Below are 20,791 nucleotides of genomic sequence, written 5' to 3'. Positions count from 1 at the left end.
CAAGAGGAAAAGGCTGTGGCACGGGTGGATTCTGCTGGAGGTCTAGAAGCCTAGGAATCATTGCAAGTGTCAGCCTTAATTCCTCTTCCTCCTCCCCACCCAGCCTGCCCCCACAGCCTTGTTAAGAGCGCTCAATAAATAATAGATGTCTGAGGAATATTTGTTGAATTGCTGAATGGCTCCCTTTCCCCATTCTCTCTCTGCTTCTACTTTGTTCCCTGTTAATTACTCACATTTTGGCATTTCTGATTCAAGAGACTTTGAAGGATCAGAAGGTCTTTTTTAGAGATCTCTAAATCAAAAAGTTTTACCTTTGAGGTCTGTAAATGGTCTTGAGTGAGTCGCTAAACCCAGTGAAATTGTATATAAAATTTTTGTCTATGTGCACGAGTCATCAGATCATCAAAAGGACTGAGATGGAGCTCCCCATTCATTTTCCTAGCCACTATTAACATGTTGCACTTATCTTTTGTGGTTTCCCCCTAACCAACTGTTAACCCTTTGCAGTCAGGGATTCTATCTTCTACATTTTTCATTTTCTGCATTCTGTGATCACCGCCATACTGAGCACAGGAGGCAGTCAGCATGGAGTAAACATGACTTCTAAGTCGTCTACTGAAGGGCATTAATTTTTTTTTGTAGGTTTTTCACTTTTAATTACTAAAGTAACTATATCTCACAAAAGTGAACACGACAAAAAGTGAGAAGCGCCTTGATTCCCAATTCCGCTTCTTAAGCTATTTTAAAATGTATATATAAACTCACAAACTATGACTTACAAAAATTAGTTCATGCTATATATTACAATTCAGCAAATTTCTGGGTTGTGTTTATTTGTTTTAAACTTAGATTAAATCCTCTCCAGAAACTGCCAAACCAACATGTGGATACCTACATCTATCCCATTCTTTTTAGTATATTATTTCCGTTGAATGGATGGGCATATTTTCAAGTTTCTGATATTGCAAAATATCACAGTGAACATCCTTAGACATATATTTTAATTTTTTAATTTTTTGTATTTCTGTAGGATGGCTTTTTTAAAGAAAAATTGCTGAGTAGAGATTATTTTGATAGATATTGCCAAACTGCTCTTTGGAGGGTTATTTATCATGAGTTTCACTAAGTGTGTCAAGACTGCTCTCCAAGGCCCTGGAAGTGGTCGCCCTGTATGAACATATGTTTTTGTAAAACTTGCAAAAGTATATTATAATGGAAATTAGTTAAGACTGCGGCCTCTTTTTATTCCAGTTTTTCCTCAGATACGTTATATATGCTTTAGAGTAGCTGTGTCTGTTGAGAATGTCTATTCTTTTTCTTAAAAAGGACCCCCTTGTGTCCTTTTTAAGAAACTTGTGTAAGTTTCAGGCTTCACAAAATCTGGATCCGCCTCTCATGGTCTTCTGAAAATTAATTTATGCTCCCAACAGAAGCAGAAGAGAGTGCCGGGATTGCCCTGAATTATATTTTGCCCAATGCCTCTTCCCCAGCGACAGTAAAGCGTCAGATTTCATTATCAGCGTGGTCTCACAGAAGCTTGACCTAACTCTTCTGGGTTAGAGCTATTGAAAGCTTATGAAGGAAATATTTAACTATGATTACAGACGGAGGTTTATCTTTTCGGTTGGTCCCATGGTGTAATGGTCAGCACTCTGGACTTTGAATCCAGCAATCCGAGTTCGAATCTCGGTGGGACCTCTCTCAGGGGAACATTTTATAGTTCTTGGGATCATATCTGAACCGGAAAGAAAGCGTTCCTCTGCTTTACACATTTGTGGTCGTGTCAATAGTATTGGATTCTACGACTCTGTTCAAACAAAAGGACAGAATACTTCTCCTGGGAACTAACGAATTCTTTAAAATTAAGTTTTCCAACCGCACAAAGTTCAATAGCAAGGAGGCTGACTAGAAATGGTCAGCCTCCCAGCAACCTCATGAACTTTTCAGGGCTCGGGCGGAACAGCTCCAGCAGCGCAATTCCTTGATGGAGACCGCATCTCAAAACCTCCAAGGTACCAAGGCCTCCTCGCCGCGCCCGCTCCTAAGCCTAAAACCCCACGTGCCGAGTCGCCGAGCCTCGGCCGGGAGCGCGCTTTCTCCGTCCGGGGTCACTTCTCACCTCCTCTTCCCATTCCCATTTCACCGAGACAGTTCACTCTCCTCTGCCTTCTCTCATTCCTTCTTCTCGTTCTCATCACCCAGCCCAAATGCGAAGCCGGCTTGGAAACTCCTCGAAAGCCTGCAGCCGCGGAGCGCGCAGTTCCTGCCGTCCAAGCAGAAAAACTCACGTCTCTCCCCGCGTCTCCCCTCTCCTACCGCTCGGGCCCGCGGGAAATGGAGCGAACCTCTGAACGCGACCTCCTCAGAAAGTGCCAAACACCTGCACCCGAAGCACCTGGGAAACGGTTCTACGGAGCTGAGGCTCAGGGACAAGAAATGTCCCCCTGAAAAAGTACTCTGTGTGTAGACAGAGATCAAGTTGGAGACAAAGCTGATCAAACGTAGGCAGTCCAGTTAGTTCTAGATAGCCACTCATTTGCCATTAGAATGAGAAACGTAGGCGAGTGGGAGGAAAGATTTCCTTCAGCTGGACAGGAACTAAATTAGGAAGAGACAGGTATCTACGTTCTGTACAAATTAATCTCTTCTATGTCATAATAGGCAACCCTTAAATCCAGTGATCTATTTTCAGGTTCCTTCTTGCTTCAACATTTTAATGTTCTCATATGTAACCAAAAAGTAAATCAAGTCCTACTCTCACCAATTCCAGTAACTCACTAAACTATAAATATTTCATGGACTCATATTATTATTTACCATTGGTTACACAGAGACTTTGTAACAAAGTAAGGTTACTAAGTTTATGAAAACAGATTCTTTTGTTTCCCACTATGAGCACTTGATTGTATCTCTACTTAGATGGTCTGTGATGATGCTAATTGCAGCGGGAAATAACATTTTCTGCTTGGAGTGTTGCCTTAGCAGGTGTGGTCCTGTCTTCTTTCAACCTTGTTGATGCTAGTATGATCAAAAGCATCCTCCAAAGTATCCTCTCTCTTCTGAACTGACCTGATAGCCTTTCTGGTGTGGGGAGTTTCTAACTGCATTCTCTCTAACCAATGCCACCTCCAGCCTGTGGTTCTCAGACATCTGCAGCACTAACATCCTAACCCAAAGCCCAAACCTCAAATAGACTCCAGAGTTCCAACCACCCTCCTGGAACTTTAGGAAATGACATAACAAAAGGGAGAACCACTTCATCTCAAATACTGAAGGAGAATTAATAACATAATCATTATGGTCATATTTAGCATCAAGGACCCATTTGTCCTAGCTCAAATTCAGTAACTCAGACATTATTCCAAGCCTCTAAATTACAGTAATGAAACATACCTGGCTGGAGGAGGTACCTGCACTCAAGTGACCCAGGGCTGGAGAGAAGGCCAAGGAACAGCTGATATAGGGAGGCAAAACCAGTAACAGACACATGAGAGGCTGGGAGAGCATGTGGACACTTCTGTAGGAAACTTACCTGGTCTGTGGATCCCCCATTCTTTAAGGAAGCTGAAGGAATCCCTGTGGATATTAACAAGGACTCCCTCCTTGACCAAACTTGTGTCAAGCTCCTCTGAGCCCTCTTACAAACCATCTTTGGCCTGCCCAGCCCAGTTTTAGTAAAGAATCCTGTTGATTCCAGTTTGGGCAAGAATCCCGCTAAGCCAGTTTATCTAGAATCCCCCCAACACCCTTGATATCACTCAAGTTCCCCTTCCTTCACTCTTGATTTTAATCAAGTTTCTTTCAGTAAATTTCCACCCAATGACTCCTTACTCTGACCCTTTGGCTAAAAATCCTCAGCTGCCTCTGTTGTATTCCGAATGGAGTTTAATCTTCCTGATTGCAATAGTCTTAAAGTCTTCCTTGTCTGTTTGACTCTATCTGGTGCAATTTTTCTTTGACAGTTTCCTCAAAGAACTGATAGACACATCCTGGGAAAATTGCTTTCTCAGAAAAGAGAGCTAACTCAGGATTTGAGGGTGCAATAAATGTAGAGAATGTGTGTCCAATGTAGACAACTGAATGAATTAATGGTAGCCAATTTCCTGAGGATATAAAAACAGATTTCAAAATTTGCCCAAGATATGAGGATGTGGCTGGTAAAATTGAAGGCAGGAGCAGCTTTCCTGGGCTGAACATTTACAGAAATAAAGAGCATTCTGGGTGATTTGATGTAATACATAGATACCTCAGCCAGACACAAAGCTTTAAGATCACCATGAGAAGCATCTGGATGTTTTATTGAATTACAGATTCTAGAGCACACTCCCTGAGATCATAATTTAATAGATCAAGAGTGAGGCCCAGAATTCTTCATTCACAACAAGCACTTGAAGCAGCCTAGAGATCATACTTCAAATACTGCTCTCACCTTAAAAAATAAAATAAAATAAAGCAAAAAATATTCTATCTTTATAAATGTAACAAATATTTCATTGTAGTAAAAGAAATGAAAATTAAATTGCACTGCAGTATCACTATCACTTACTAAAATAACAGAGAAGCCGAAGTTGACAACATAGCATAGTGGGGAGGGTGAAGGGAGAAAGGACCTCAATCATTACTGGCTGGAAGTATAGATTAATAAAATTCCTTTGGAGGGCAGTTTGGCAGTAGGTGTGAATATTTCAAATGCACATATCCTAGAACACAGCAAACTCCTTTTTAGAAATTTATCTTGCAGTATTACAAATGCACATATTCAAAATTACATATATATGAATAACTTTATACATAAATGTCTCTCTGTATAATATTATATATAAATGTATAAAGTTATTCATTGCAGCATAGTTTGTAAAAGCAAAAGATGGGGGAAAAACCTAAATGTCCAATAGAGGGCTGGTTAAATAATATACAGTAACCCATATGTTGGAATACCATGTGTCCTTGGAAAAGCATAAACTGTCACTTTTTTTTATGATATGGAAAGTGCTCCAAGATATATTGCTTAGGGGAAAAGGGTAAGGTACAGACCAATATACATAGTATGTTATCATTTGTGTTACCCCTTTTTGAGATAAAAAGATATATTTATTGCACGTGGTATATATTCATATATGCTTAATATGATTCTGGAAGGAATTAATAACAATGGCTATCTGTGGCGAATGTAATTAGCTGGTTGTAAAATAAAGGATGCAAGAGTTTTCTGTATAGCTTTATATATAGGATAGTTTAATAAATATTTTAATAATTTTAAATTAAACTATATATTTTATGTATAAAATACTTAAATTTTATAAAATATTTTATATACATATAAAAATATTTTGCCCCAAAGTTCTGACAAGTTGGAGATCACAGCAGAAACTACACAATATTGACATTCTTCTGTTCTGCTAAAGGAGGAATCCTTGGATCTAACAGGAAATGTCATGGGGGATATATTTTCAGTTTTGTCTCTTTAACAAACTTGGTGAAAATTGCAGTACAGTTAAAAATAGGCTGAAAATAACCTGCAAGTGTAACACAACATATAATAATTTGTTGTGTATATCTAGGTAATGTTTTATTATATCGCTTTTCCTCGAAAAAGTCCTTGTGAATATAAGTACACCTCCCGTTCTGAGGCAAGTTGCTAAATTAGATGTTTATAGGCACTATCCACATGACAAGTAGGAAGTGAGTCAGTGAAGAACACCCTGCTCACACAATGGCCGCCCCGAAGAGGCCAAGGTCCAGAGAACCTCACGACGAGAGTGGGATTTGAACCCACGCGTGCAGAGCACAATGGATTAGCAGTCCATCGCCTTAACCACTCGGCCACCTCGTCTGATATTGCTGTGATAAAATCATGTCCTTCATTACTGAAGTTCCGTTCTGTCGTACTATATCTAATTGCCTTTCTTTTCTGGTTTAATCCTGACTCAATCCTCACAATCAGATATTTTTTATATACATTTCACAGCAACCATAAAACTGAAAATGACACTTAGAGTGGTTCAATTACTTGGCACATATAAAATGAACAGGTAAAACCAGTACACGTCGGTATTTAAATACATAGGTCCTTGTTGAACACATGAATGAATGAACATAGCCAGGATTTCAACCCTGATTTGCTGACGCGGCTCCAGTCAGCTGCCCTGTGTTCTCCCAGAGAGTAGGGTGCCTCTGCCGCTGCACTCTGCATTCGAGGGGCCGAATTCCCTACGTCCTGATTAGAACACGTCCCGGGATTCCTGTTTTCTGGGAGAGACCAGGAAACATCAAAATCTGGCTCTGTAGTTCTTATATTTGCTTCTGAAATATGCTGGACTGCTGAAAGACTCCTTCATTTCGGTCTTGTTACCTTCTCTGGGGCTTGGGATTCATCAGTCTTCGACGCACAGCAACGGGTGAAAACGTGGTTGAAAAAAAGTATCAGCAGAAAACCCGCAAGCGTCCTGACCGGGCCGTTTTGTTTCTAGAGCAGATTGGCGTCTTAGAGCAGATTGGTGGCCCTTCCCCACCGAGAAGGGCCAGGTGCGGAAATCTTCATTAGTGCAGGAGCCAGGACGCCTGGGTCCTGTGGTGGTCCTGTCCCGCTCACCGTGTGACCTCGGGCAGACCACTTCACCAGTTCCATATCCACTCCTTCCCTCTCGCCTCCACAATTCCACCACCACCACCATTCTTCCCCACCCTCCCCACCCCCAGGAGGAAGCTGAACTTGACAACTTCAAATAAACTCAGCATCAATAAACCCCTGTCTCTCACTAGGCTTCAACTGCTTTTCTACATTTAGTGCAGACTTTTGGACAGAAATTTGAAAAGACTCTCACATGCCCAAATCCTGTAGCTCCTTCCTTCCTATGAAATCTCTACTTCGGTTCTCAACTTTGGCAAGAGTGACTCTCTTCTTTCCCTCTCATGTTCCTTTACTGAATTTCATAAATTCACCTTCAACATGCAACATACCCTGAACCACTTCTTTCCCACTACAGGTTTTGGCCCATAAGGAGAAGTCCAGGCTCAGTTCCTCCACCTCTCTGCTCTTCTGATGTTAAATGTTCATCCCCACAGTTGTATTTCTATTGCCGTTTGGCTTCAAGATAACCTGCTCCTCTGCTGATCCAGGTCGGCTTCCTGCAGTTCTTGTTCCCAACTGCTCTGACTCCCAGGCACCCTAGGCAGGGCTCCCACATCTAGAGCTTTATCACTAGTCACCCTGACCTGTGCTCCACGTGCTCCTGAATGACTTTAGGTCCCATGTAGTATCATATTTGTTTGTTTTGAGTGACCTCCCTAGAGAATTCTCCAACTCTTTGTGAGACCAGAAATGTCACAAAGAGTGCACTATCTAGGGGCTAATTTTTGGGAAGTAGGAGGTCCATCAGAGCTTCTAGTCAGTCATAATTGGTGAATATTTCCTTTAATTTTCCAGTTTTTAGAGCTGCATTCTTTGCATTACTTGACTTGTGGCTGCTTCCTCTATCTTCAAAGCCTTCAGTGTAGCATCTAGCTTCAGTCCACACATTGCCTTCTTATTCTTTGCTTCCCTCTTATAAAGACAGTTGTGATTATATTTAGGGCCCATCCAGATAATCCAGGATAATTTTCCCATACCAAGACCTTTGATTTATTCATATCTTCACTCTCCTTTACCAAATAAGGTAACATTTACAGGTTCCAGGGTTTAGGACCTAGATATCTTTGACGCCTGTAATTTGGCTTACACAGTACATATATTTTTGAACCCAGTGATATAACTCCTGGGCATATCTCCGAGATATTTAGGGAAAAGTTTACAACGATGCTTACTGTAAACAGGCACAGCATCAAATTTTGTCTTCAATCTAGTCATTAGTCCTCCTCTTTTCTCTTCTCTACTCTTCTCATTCTAAATATTATTAATGTGTGAGTTCTCCCACAGAAAAGCCAGAGTATTTGGGCTTGGTGTGATCCCTAGTTTTTATTTTCAATCCTTCTTGAACACTATTTTTCCACTCTCATAGCTTTTTGCTCTTTACCTTCTCCTGCCAAAAATCCATAAAGAACAATTTAACCTAAAGTAGGTTTTGGAAATTTCTACTTCCATAAGTAACAAAAGATATTTTTTCCCATCGAAAAATTACCTGGATCCTTATTTTCTCTAGCAGCAGTGAGCCTGTTATCCAGACCATGTTTTCTGAGAAAAAGTATTTAAAGAACATTTTTCTGTAATATGATTGATTTCACAGAGGGGTCATATTTTTCCCTGTGGTTCCCCTTGTATATTCAGAGATCCTTATGACCAGTAAATAATATACAGTCCCAAAGACATGGGGAATTCCTGAGCTGGGGAAGATGGCAGTTATCAAAGAGATACAACTAGATTACTCCAGGCTGAGAAGTTCCAGTTTAATACCAACAACAATAAGAATAGCCACCAAATAGTAAAAGCACACTCTGTTCTAGGTCCCAGTGAATAAAAGTTTTGTACATTTCTTCTTTAAACCTCACAACAGTCATGAAATATAGGTATTATCATTTTCAGTTTACATGTGAAGAAACTGAGATTTAGAGAGATAAAATAATATATCCAACCCAGGCACCTGAGACATCTCCAAGGCCATTTCAACCCCCAAATCTGGCAGGTTGCAAGGCTCTGTAAACAAATAGATAATACTGTTTCCCCTTTCTCCCTAGGCCCATGTTCTCTATTGCAAAATCCAAGTGGTGTTTGCTCCTGAAAAAATGTCTGTCTCACATTAGGTTTCACTGGACTTTCTCATTCAGAAAGCAGAATTGCCCAGCATGACCTTTGGGGAGGGTAAAGGGATCTTGCTAATTTGCTCCTTAGGCCTCTTTTGTGGTTTCTTAAAACCTTTTAAAAACTTTCTGAGGAGATGTTAAAATGAGTATAAATTGAAGAAGAAGAAATATATGCTATAGAGCATTGCTCTGTGCAGAGTATGGACCTGAAATCTGGCCCTGTCAGTACTGATCTTGAGGATTTTTGGGCATCTCCAGAAGGAGCTGCAAGTTGGAGGGACAGAGGCAAGACTCCACCATTGGAGTTGAGAGTATTTTACGAGGGGAAATAAAACGATCCAGATATCACTTCTCATTGCCTTGTCTGCCTAAGAAAAAAATGGAAAAACAAAAACAACAACAACAAACAAAAAACAAAAACAAAAAAAAACAGAAAGAGAAAAAAGAGAGCTCCCACTTAAGTGTAAAAACACTAAATCAGGGGATTCAGGTCACATACAATTCTCTAGTACTCTGAAGATAAAAGCTTACCAAAAACTAGTTCATTTAATTTTCCCACATAAAAAGATTCTTGTTGGACTTTGATAGCGCATCTTGATGCTCTGTATTAGCCACTATACATCATATCTTAGTGCAGGAAACAATAACGAATTGATCTTTTCTTTTACTTCAAGGTTAATCATGATATCCTTGGTAAACACTTTACCGTGGAAGGGAAATCTCTTGTGGAGATAAACCCCAGGCAGAAACAGGAAGCGGAACCCCCCAGCGACTGAAATAACATATCTCTGAACACTGTTCTTGTGTTTGAAAACTTCATATTGAAGTATAACAAACATACAGAAAAAGTACACAAATTATACTTGGCAACTTTTCATACAGTGAACCCATTTGTGTAACCAACACCCAGATGAAGAAAGAGAACATTCCCAGTATCCCAGAAGCTCTTCTTCTGTCCTCTTCTAGCCACTACCCACAAGACAGGAACTGACTTAATTTCTTTTACCATACATTAGTTTGGGCAGTTTTAAAATTTCATACAAAAGGAATCATACACTCTGTTAGTTTCTTCCACGCAACAAGTTTATGTTTGTGATTCCCCCCCCACCCCTATTTGCTTTGGGTATATCAGAGGAGGTAGGACTCAGTTAAAAAAACAAAAACAAATTCCCCAGCCCAAATTCTCATCCTGATCATCAGCTCCCTCATCCACTTCTGTTGAGCAGAATCCCAGTGTTGGGTGTTTATTTACTGGACATGAGGACAGACTCAGTCTAGGAGAGTGTGAACAAGACAGTGGCTTAGAAAGTAAAAAGGACTCAAAAAAATGATGGAGACATTTCAAACAGACATAGGAAGCCAGTTTGAAGGGACTCCCAGTGGCCAAATCTGGGACGATTTGTGCACCAAAGTAGTTAAGTATCATAATCAATTATAAAGCATCAAAAAACTAGAAATCCATACAAATGATTGTTTAGTAACATGCCAAGCACTGACTGTAAATATGGTGGAAGGACTGGAGTTGGAAAATCATTATTCTGTAACAATCATAATAAAGATTTGCTCATACTGTGCATGTTAAATCTTGGGGGAGATTTTGATGAGGAACAGGATATTTGCAGTCTGAAATCACTGTCCTACAAAGCAGGGATCAAAATTAACCTCACCAGTGAGTGACAGATAGTCCTTACCTGTCTCCAGGTATGATACTTTGAGAAGCACACAGCATTATCTATGTAGTAATCCACTGGGGAATGCATAGTCTGAATCTAATCAGGAGAAAACATCAGTCAAAAACCAAAATGAAAGACATTCTACTTTTAAAAATAAAAGAAAAAATACGCTATTATTGAAATGGAACATTAATGTCATGAAAAAAAAAGAAAGGCTGAGGAAATGTCCCAGATTAAAGAAAACTAAAGGCATGTCATCTAAATACAATACCTGACACTAGACTAGATCCTGCACTCTAGGGGGTAATTGGTCAAATTGGAATGCAGACTGTAGATTAAATACAGCTATTTATTTAATGTTAAATTCACTGAAGTTCATGATTGTACAGTGGTTATGTAGTAAAGTATTTAAGGGTAAGTGAACATGATATACTGCAGCTTACTCTCACATGGGAGAGAGAGGGAGGACATGGGGTAAAATATTAACAATAGCTAAGTCTGGGTAAAAGGTATATAGTTATTTGGGGTAATATTTTTATTTTTTTCAAAATTTTAATAAGTTTGAAATTCAGAGGGAGAAAAAGAGACACTGCGCTGGACGTGCTGGAGAAATCAATGCATGTGAATTGGGCCCGGGCCAACTCTTTAAAGTTTAGGAAGCTTCCCCCCTTCCCAAACCTTCCGAGGTACGAATAATTCTTCATAGCTCCCTGGTTCCCAAGGGATTGGTCATGGAGAAGCAGAAGCCAGTCCTGCCTTGCCTGCTCATCTTTTATCTAAATAACATCCCAGCCCAGCCCAGCCCACCCTCGACTAGCTCCTCAAGGCAAGGGGACTCCAGGGTTTTGCCGGAGGTAAGTGTTGCTAAATTGGACGATCTGGGCGCCTACGGTCCAGGACATCGTGAGCTCGCTGGATTGTTCCCTGCCATCACCACGAAACAGTCAGTGGATTTTTCTGGCTTCCGGAAATGGAGATGATTTGAGGGTCTTTGTTCCAAGGGAGTTGGTGCTGGACGCGGGAACTGGAGCTCTGCAGGCGCGGACCCGCTTTGACTCCACCTCTGCTCCCTTCCCAACGCCACCTCCTCAGTGGGTACCCCGGCTGCCCAGCTTCCTGCTTCGGCCTCCTGAAGCCTTACATGTGGAAAGGGCAGGAATGGAGGGAGGCTGGAGAGAGTGAGAGACAACAGATTGTCGAGACAACAGATTGCCTCTTTTCAGCCTCCTTCCTTTGGAGTCTCATTCTGTTGCTTTCTTATGAGGCCGCTGCTCAGTCTGTTTCGCAAATGGAGAATTTTACATTCACGTTTCCTCTGCAATTCACTAAATCTTTGAGAAGCAAAGAAATAATGATTATAAATCACGAAAGGAATCCGAAGAAAACTATTTGTAGTTGGGGGTGTAGCTCAGTGGTAGAGCGCGTGCTTAGCATGTACGAGGTCCCGGGTTCAATCCCCGGCACCTCCACCAGTTTTAAGAGGATGTATTTGTGATCAAACCACTTTTCCTTTCATCTCTCCCTTTAAACCTGGTGTCTTCTTGCATTCAATTTTCTGCCTACCTGTACTGCCTTTGTAGTACCCAGTTTCGCCGCGAGAGCGGTGCCACCACCAGGAATGTCCTAAATCCTACGTGACAAGCGTTTTTGAAAGATAATTGGCCCGATTTCTTTGGATGCCAAGTTAAAAACAGAAAAGAAGAAAACAGAAAACAACAGACTCTCGGTTTCATTCACTTTCTTCTGAATTCTGAAGAGTTCTTAGAGCAAAAACCAAACTGGAGGTGGAATAGCAGAAAAATATCTTATGATTTCTTCCTTATGAGCGTCCGACCACCCCATACTTTGTTTTGTTAAATCACCAGATATGGAAGCAGTGGGCTCCAGTCATAACCGCAAGGTTCTATGCACAGAGAAACAATAAAGCACTGTCTGTCACTGTACGTGATGCCTTCCAAGTCTAAACTGAATGATACAGAGTGAACGAAGACTGGCTGCTTCAGTGAATCCAGACCATTGCCGCTTTGCTGAGATAACTTATTGGGAGTGTGAGATATCAAGCATCTAAATATCTCCTGTTCAATAAAATTTCAATCAAAATAAATGACATGGGCTCATTTCAGAAATAAATCTGAGTGAACGACCACTTCCACTTTGCCAACACAAACAAGTATCCCACAATAACAATATGTCTTAACCAATCTAAAAATCAAAGCTGATTTGCTTAGGCCCACCTAGTCTGAAACATTGGTTTCATAATATGAGAGGGAAAAAAAAAAATAAGTTGTAAAAAATAAAAATAAAAAAATAAGTTGTCCCTTTAAAACGTATTGATTTCTAGGAATTAGTTTTTATTCTGGAAAATAATTCTGTACAATATATATTTTTAGTAAGTTTTTATCATCTGTACCACCTATTTAAGTCACTTTAAGTATATCTGTGGTCACAGAGATTTAATTTCTTCATGACAAGATAAGGATATCCACTATTGTTACTATTTTAATGCTATAATGGAGGTACTAATCAAGGAATTTAGCATGAAAAAGTAATTAGAGGAGTAGGTAGTGGATAGGAAGGGATAAAGCTCTCTCTATATATCTTGGTAGGGTTATATATCTAGAAGCTACTCCTCAGAACAGAAAAGCTACTACAAATGGACAATTTAGTAAAGAACCTGGTTGTAAAATTAACACACACACACACACACACACACACACACACACACACAAGTCTTCCTACATCCAGACTTTGGAGGGTTTTGGTTATTGATTCATTATTTTGAAAGCTGACAAATGAAGGAAAAGAATCAAGTACTTATACTACCTCTCATACGGAATGTATGTCACGATAAACATACAGTTGATGAGGAAAATTTTTTTTCTTTAGAAGAATGACAGCTAATACATGCAGGAGGAACGATAAAATAGAGTCACCATTTTGCAACTGATATTGCTATAATGCATCCTGGTCACAATCATCAGTGGTTGCTACAACCATGAGGTGAAATTGGATGGGGGAGCTCTAGAACAGATGGAGCGGGCTGACATACCCGATCAATTCCTCTCTAAAAGTGAGACTGCTACAAAACATGTGCCTCTTGACACAATGAAATAGAACATGCCCGGGACCACCAATGAAATACTTTTATTAAAAAATTAGTCCTTTGTCTAGTCTAATAGATGGAACCATCTGTTTACAGTAAATATTGGGAATATAGGAATATATTTAATAACATCACAAAAATGCAATCAGTCAAATCCAGAATGTGGGACATTCTCCTGGACAAACTGACCCTCAAGAAAGAAATGGCATGGGGGATAAAGGGAGGTGGAACTGATACAGATTAAATGACATGTAAGGAGAATAATAGACAAATGCAACATATCTGGATCCTAATTCAAACAAAGTAATTGGAAAAAGAAACAATCAAACACATACTTAGGATTTGATTATATTAAGAAGTTTTATTATTTTTGCTGGTTGTGATGTTATTGTGGCAGTGTTAAAAAAGAAAGTTTATAACTATTAGTTGTACATTGGAAAATATTTAGAGTTGAGATTAATATCTGGAACTTGATTTTTATTCCAGGAGGGGAAAAAAAAGGCACAAAAAGAGACAAACAAGCACAACAAAACTATAATAAATGCCGAAGTTGGGTGGTAAGTACATGGGTATTCATTATAGTATGATTTCTACTTTGTTTTAAAATGTCCAAAACAAAAAGCTAAAAATTTAATACTTTATATATATAATATGCTTTATATTGTATATTAAATATATTTAAATTTTTATTTTCATCAAAGAATGGCTTCTATTTCTTTTTTGTTTGTTCTTCCTTCTCTAGTTCCTTTAGGTGTAAGGTTAGATCGTTCATTTGAGATTTCTCTTGTTTCTTGAGGTAAGATTGTATTGCTATAAACTTCCCTCTTAGAACAGCTTTTACTACATCCCATAGATTTTTGGATCATCGTGTTTTCATTGTCATTTGTCTCTAGGTATTTTTTGATTTCCTCTTTGATTTCTTCAGTGATCTCTTGGTTTTTTAGTAATGTATTGTTTAGCCTCCATGTGTTTGTGTTTTTTATGTTTTTTTCCCTGTAATTAATTTCTAATCTCATAGCGTTGTGGCCGGAAAAGATGCCTGATATGATTTCAGTTATCTTAAATTTACTGAGGCTTGATTTGCGACCCAAGATGTTATCTATCCTGGAGAATGTTCCGTGGGCAATTGAGAAGAAAGTTTTTGGATGGACTGCTGTTTTTGCGTGGACTGTCCCATAAATATCAATTAAATCTATCTGGTCTACTGTGTCATTTAAAGCTTCTGTTTCCTTATTTATTTTCATTTTGGATGATCTGTCCATTGGTGTAAATGAGGTGTTAAAGTCCCCCACTATTATTGTGTTACTGTCGATTTCCTCTTTTATAGCTGTTAGCAGTTGCCTTATGTATTGAGGTGCTCCTATGTTGGGTGCATATATATTTATAATTGTTATATCTTCTTCTTGGATTGATCACTTGATCATTATGTAGTGTCCTTCCTTGTCTCTTGTAACATTCTTAAAGTCTATTTTATCTGATATGAGTATTGCTACTCCAGCTTTCTTTTGATTTCCATTTGCATGGAATATCTTTTTCCATCCCCTCACTTTCAGTCTGAATGTGTCCCTAGGTCTGAAGTGGGTCTCTTGTAGACAGCATATATATGGGTCTTGTTTTTGTATCCATTCAGCAAGCCTGTGTCTTTTGGTTGGAGCATTTAATCCATTCACGTTTAAGGCAATTATCTATATGTATGTTCCTATGACCATTTTCTGAATTGTTTTGGGTTCGTTTTTGTAGGTCCTTTTCTTCTCTTGTGTTTCTCACTTAGAGAAGTTCCTTTAGCATTTGTTGTAGAGCTGGTTTGGTGGTGCTGAATTCTCTTAGCTTTTGCTTGTCTGTAAAGCTTTTGATTTCTCCATGGAATCTGAATGAGATCCTCCTGGGTAGAGTAATCTTGGTTGTAGGTTCTTCCCTTTCATCACTTTAAGTATATCATGCCACTCCTTTCTGGCTTGTAGAGTTTCTGCTGAGAAATCAGCTGTTAACCTTATGGGAGTTCCCTTGTATGTTATTTGTCATTTTTCCCTTGCTGCTTTCAATACTTTGTCTTTAATTTTTGCCAATTTGATTACTATGTGTCTCGGTGTGTTTCTCCTTGGGTTTATCCTGTATGGGATTCTGTGCTTCCTGGACTTGGGTGGCTATTTCCCATGTTAGGGAACTTTTCGACTATAATCTCATCAAATATTTTCTTGGGTCCTTTCTCTCTCTCTCTCTTCTCCTTCTAGGACCCCTATAATGCGAATGTTGTTGCGTTTAATGTTGTCCCAGAGGTCTCGTAGGCTGTCTTCATTTCTTTTCATTCTCTTTTCTTTATTCTGTTCTGCAGCAGTGAATTCCACCATTCTGTCTTCCAGGTTACTTATAGATTTTTCTGCCTCAGTTATTCTGCTATTGATTCCTTCTAGTGTAGTTTTCATTTCAGTTATTGTATTGTTCATCTCTGTTTGTTTGTTCTTTAATTCTTCTAGGTCTTTGTTAAACATTTCTTGCATCTTCTCGATCTTTGCCTCCATTCTTTTTCCGAGGTCCTGGATCATCTTCACTATCATTATTCTGAATTCTTTTTCTGGAAGGTTGCCTGTTTCCACTTCATTTAGTTGTTTTTCTGGGCTTTTATCTTGTTCCTTCATCTGGTACATAGCCCTCTGCCTTTTCATCCTGTCTCTCTTTCTGTGAATGTGGTTTTTGTTCCACAGGCTGCAGGATTGTCATTCTTGCTTCTGCTGTCTGCCCTCTGGTGGATGAGGTTATCTAACAGGCTTATGCAAGTTTCCTGATGGGAGGGACTGGTGGTGGGTAGAGCTGACTGTTGCTCTGGTGGGCAGAGCTCAGTAAAACTTTAATCCACTTGACTGCTGATGGGTGGGGCTGGGTTCCCTCCCTGTTGGTTGTTTGGCCTGAGGCACCCCAACACTGGAGCCTACCTGGGCTCTTTTGTGGAGCTAATGGCAGACTCTGAGAGGGCTCAGGCCAAGGAGTCCTTCCCAGAACTTCTGCTGCCAGTGTCCTTGTCCCCACAGTGAGACACAGGCACGCCCCCGCCTTTTCAGGAGAACCCCCAACACTAGCAGGCAGGTCTGGTTCAGTCTCCCCTGTGGTCACTGCTCCTTCCCCTGGGTTCCGATGTGCACACTACTTTGTGTGTGCCCTCCAAGAGTGGAGTCTCTGTTTCCCCCACTTGTGTCGAAGTCCTGCAATCAAATCCCAGTAGGCTTCAAAGTCTGATTCTCTAGGAATTCCTCCTCCTGTTGCCGGACCCCCAGGTTGGGAAGCCTGACGTGGGGCTCAGATCCTTCACTCCAGTGGGTGGACTTCTGTGGTATAAGTGTTTTCCAGTCTGTGAGTCACCCACCCAGCAGTTATGGGATTTGATTTTACTGTGATTGCGCCCCTCTGTACCGTCTCACTGTGGTTTCTCCTTTGTCTTTGGATGTGGGGTATCTTATTTGGTGAGTTCCAGTGTCTTCCTGTTGATGACTGTCCAGCAGCTAGTTGTGATTCTGGTGTTCTTGCAGGAGGGAGTGAGAGCATGTCCTTCTACTCTGCCATCTTGGTTCCAGTCTCGCAATTCTCCCTTTCTTGAGCAAGGATTAAATTAGCCTTTTACATGTTAAGATTGAACAATCGTGATTTATTTAACATTTTGAATATAGAAGCTAAAAATAGGTATTGTGGGGTTACGAGGTTAGGAAACAGAAGCTAGTCTTTCAATAAAATAAAATTACAGTTAAAGTTATTGAACTTAGCATAGGGAAGGCCTACTTAAGACACACAAAGAAACCACTACATAAATAAAAATATTGGTTCACTTGCCTCGGTCAAATTTAATATGACCTTTTGACAACCTGATAAACCAGGATAGGCCGTTTATATTTATATAAGCTACATACGAAGAAAATTGTTATTAAATATAAATAAGAAGCTTCTACAAATCAATTTCCAAAGGAAACCAATTAAAAATAAATAAAATAGTTTATTTTTTCTTATCTAATCAACAATTTGGATGAAGGTGGAACTTATGTAAGGCAACCTTGATTGTTGAATATATTAACGTGCAGTGAAATATGTAATTGGGTGTGTGTGGTGTCTGTGTTTCAATCTAAAATGAACTGCAAGTGCCATTTATTTTGACTTAAAATATTTTGGACAAGAGAATTTAATATCTTGTCCCAAAATTCTCCCGTTAGCTAATAGGCACTTATTTTGAAGTCAATCTGATAAATTATAGTACCATTTATAGCTTTACACTTCAAGTTAGAAAGAAAGAATGGAAGGATGGAAGGAAGGAAGGAAGGGAGGAAGGAATTTCATGTTGTATTTTTGCCAAAACATAATTTTAAAAAATTTAAAGGACATTACAGGGACACTTAGCAAAGTCTGAATAAGGCCTGTATATTAGATAACAGTACGATATCAATGTTAATTTCTGATTTTGGTACTGTGGTTATATTAGAGAATACTATTATTAGGAAACGTACACTGAAGTAGGTAGAGGTAAAGGATCATCATGTCTGCAACTCTTAATGAGTTATATATACACATATATAATAAATTAAATGAGATTAAATATTCAGATCTGGGAAATTTGAATGATGATAAATAGGAATACTTTGTCCTGTTCTTGCAACTTTTCTGTAAAAATAAAATTACTTTAAAAGTAATAGTTAAAAGAAAAGGTAAGAATAAAATATAAGTTCAGATAATCAAATCCCTTAACAAAAGCCCACATTTGGTGAATGGCAGATCCAGGAAATGGATAGATAGTTTATCACCTAAAACTCGATGCTCCTTTCTCTTCTGTGCATGGTCAGTCACTTTATTGCCAGCCTTTTCTCTGCATTCATATATAGACAGATTTTGTTTTTTTACAATAACAGTTTGGTCCATTGAATGAATAGTGCTTTCTTTAGAGGGAAGAAAACATCTCTGAATTGAATTGAGAGTCACTTCACTTTTTAATCTATGCCCCAGTGCAGAATCTTAGGAGTTTTCTGTTGAGTTTGCACTGTAAGGAGACCAACTGAGTTCTTTGCTGAGTATGAGGAGACTACAAATCTCCATTAAACCTCCTTACAAAAGCACACTTGGGGTTCAAATAACCTTAGAAGAGCTGACCTCGAATTTCTCTTATTTTGGTAGTTAAGAACTTCCAATAAGAAACAGAATGGAGAGTTAAAATTTCCAAAGAGAACTCCCTGTTCGCACAAATACCTTCTCACTAAAACATTGGTGAATTCATCATCATTAGATAGAGAGAGAAAGGATAGGATTATGAATTATTGATCTAAAATTAAGGAAAAGGAATGGATGCATTTACTTTATTTCTGTCAAAGTTTTACTCTAAAATTGTCTTGGAAAAAAAGTCACTGTCAGCAATGCTTCCCTTGGAGTTGTAGAAATAGGTTCTTTCTCATTTGAGGGAATTTTCTCCCTAAAACTTGATGCCAATTCCCTTTTATTATTTTTTACATTTATGTTTTCTGCACCTCTGGTTAAGTTGCTTAAAATCTACTCTTTTTCATTTTAAATCTATCTTTCAAAAAGAAAACAATATGCTCTGCCTCTCTTTCCTACATAATTCTTCCCCTTTTTTGCAACTCAAGTGTCCCCCTCTGTGACTTCCCAGATTAAACAGAATTTCTCATATATGTTCTCCTAAATCTCAGTCATTCTTTTTTGTAGCATTTATCATAGTCATGATATTATATTTCTGTCTGTGATTATGTAATTGATTTCTATCTCCTCCTTCCTTCCCACTAAGCTCTTAACTCCTTGGAGGTGGAGACCAGACCTGTTCAGCTCACCTTTCCACATGCTGAACGAGTAGGCATACAATACATAATTTTTGGAATGAGGCGATGAATGAATGTTTCATAGCCATCAGCTAAAATAGATAAAGGTAGATCTTCTGCTGCCTGGGGCCAGCTGTAAGAGTTGTTTGTCTGCACAGATTTTCTTTCAGAACTCATTTCAGTGATCTCACATCCAGAAATATAACTTCTTGAACCTGATATGCTGGCCCAGAGTCATGACACTGATGACCAGATGTTTGCCTCTAATGGCCCAATTTTAGTCAGCCTAGGAGGGGGAATAATAGTCCCATAAAAATCAACATCAGGAAGTAAAATATGCCCCTATAACTGCTATGTTTCCTTAATACCAATTTGTGATTTACTTTATTGGTTTATGAAAGTCAAGGATTTTTTTTTCAGTGGTGCATGGACACTTAAGAGCTTAAGGGGATCAGTGAACACCTTCAAAGAATATAAAAAATTTATCCATATGTCTGTTGGAGCATTTTTTGGTGGTGGTCATTGGCAAGTTTTCATCAGATAATCTAATGAGTTTATGTGCCATACAATTTTAAGAACTATTACTTTAAACCATACTGGATACTGTTTGATTTTATAAATAAGATTATTTGACATTTTAAACCATGACATTGAACTGGAAAATATTAGGTTTAGACCCTAATTTGGCCATTTATTTCCTAGCTGTGATTTGGGCAAGTTACTTCATTTCTCTCCAATTCTCAGTTTTCTCATCTCTAAAATATGCATAATAATGCTTACTTTTGTGAGTGTTTTTAGGGATTTAAAGGTATGTGAGGAAACACAAAAATGCAACATAGTAAGTGTTCGATAAATTGCAGCCATTTTTCATCTATGTATAACTTAAATAAGATTGCTTGGAGTTTGAGAAACCAGCAGGATATATTTTTAAATGATTTGAATAAAAAGTTTTCTAATTTTACTCTGGAAATCTCTATTCATAATTGATATTGAACACCTAAGTAGTTAAATTCCAGTACAGTATAACCATATGATAGACCATCAATAGAGAGCCTGAGGGTGATTGAGAATGCAGGTGTAATTAGAAGAGGTTAAAAAAAACCTCCAACCACTGCGATTAAAGAAAATATCAGACAAACGACTTTTAGGAGGGAAAACAGACACCTCATTAGGCCCTGCTGGGATTCAAACCCAGGATTATCTTATTTACGTGACAGGCACTTTAGCCAACTTAGCCACAGAGCCTGCAGTTCAAAAGTTAAGGCTCCTTTCTGTTCAAATCGTACTCAATTAGGTGAAAACCTGAGTTAATTAGAGTCATTGCTCACTTTCTTCTCGAATAAACCGACCTTGCAGAACAGACAGACCCGCGATGGAGACTCCTGGAACTCAAGACTCCCATCAAGCCTAGCAAAACGCATACGCGCACTCACACCATAACAGAGAAAATGTACTTAGAACAACCATGGAATGGGAAAGAG

At 39.0% G+C, this 20,791-nt stretch overlaps 3 non-coding genes across 3 annotated transcripts; 2 read left to right on the top strand and 1 right to left on the bottom strand.

Annotated features, from left to right (window-relative positions):
- The first annotated feature begins 1,626 nt into the window (after positions 1 to 1,626).
- Positions 1,627 to 1,698, top strand: TRNAQ-UUG (transfer RNA glutamine (anticodon UUG)). The gene has a single exon. It is a non-coding gene; the product is annotated as a tRNA-Gln (tRNA).
- A 4,053-nt stretch (positions 1,699 to 5,751) lies between these two features.
- On the bottom strand, positions 5,752 to 5,833 carry TRNAS-GCU (transfer RNA serine (anticodon GCU)). The gene has a single exon. It is a non-coding gene; the product is annotated as a tRNA-Ser (tRNA).
- Positions 5,834 to 11,806: 5,973 nt separating this feature from the next.
- Positions 11,807 to 11,878, top strand: TRNAA-AGC (transfer RNA alanine (anticodon AGC)). The gene has a single exon. It is a non-coding gene; the product is annotated as a tRNA-Ala (tRNA).
- The last annotated feature ends 8,913 nt before the right edge of the window (positions 11,879 to 20,791 follow it).

This window comes from Lipotes vexillifer, unplaced genomic scaffold (assembly GCF_000442215.2).
Source record: "Lipotes vexillifer unplaced genomic scaffold, Lipotes_vexillifer_v1.1 scaffold657, whole genome shotgun sequence".
Classification (NCBI taxonomy): domain Eukaryota; kingdom Metazoa; phylum Chordata; class Mammalia; order Artiodactyla; family Lipotidae; genus Lipotes; species Lipotes vexillifer.
Note: the sequence above shows the minus strand (reverse complement) of the source record. Positions and strands in the feature narration are given on the sequence as shown.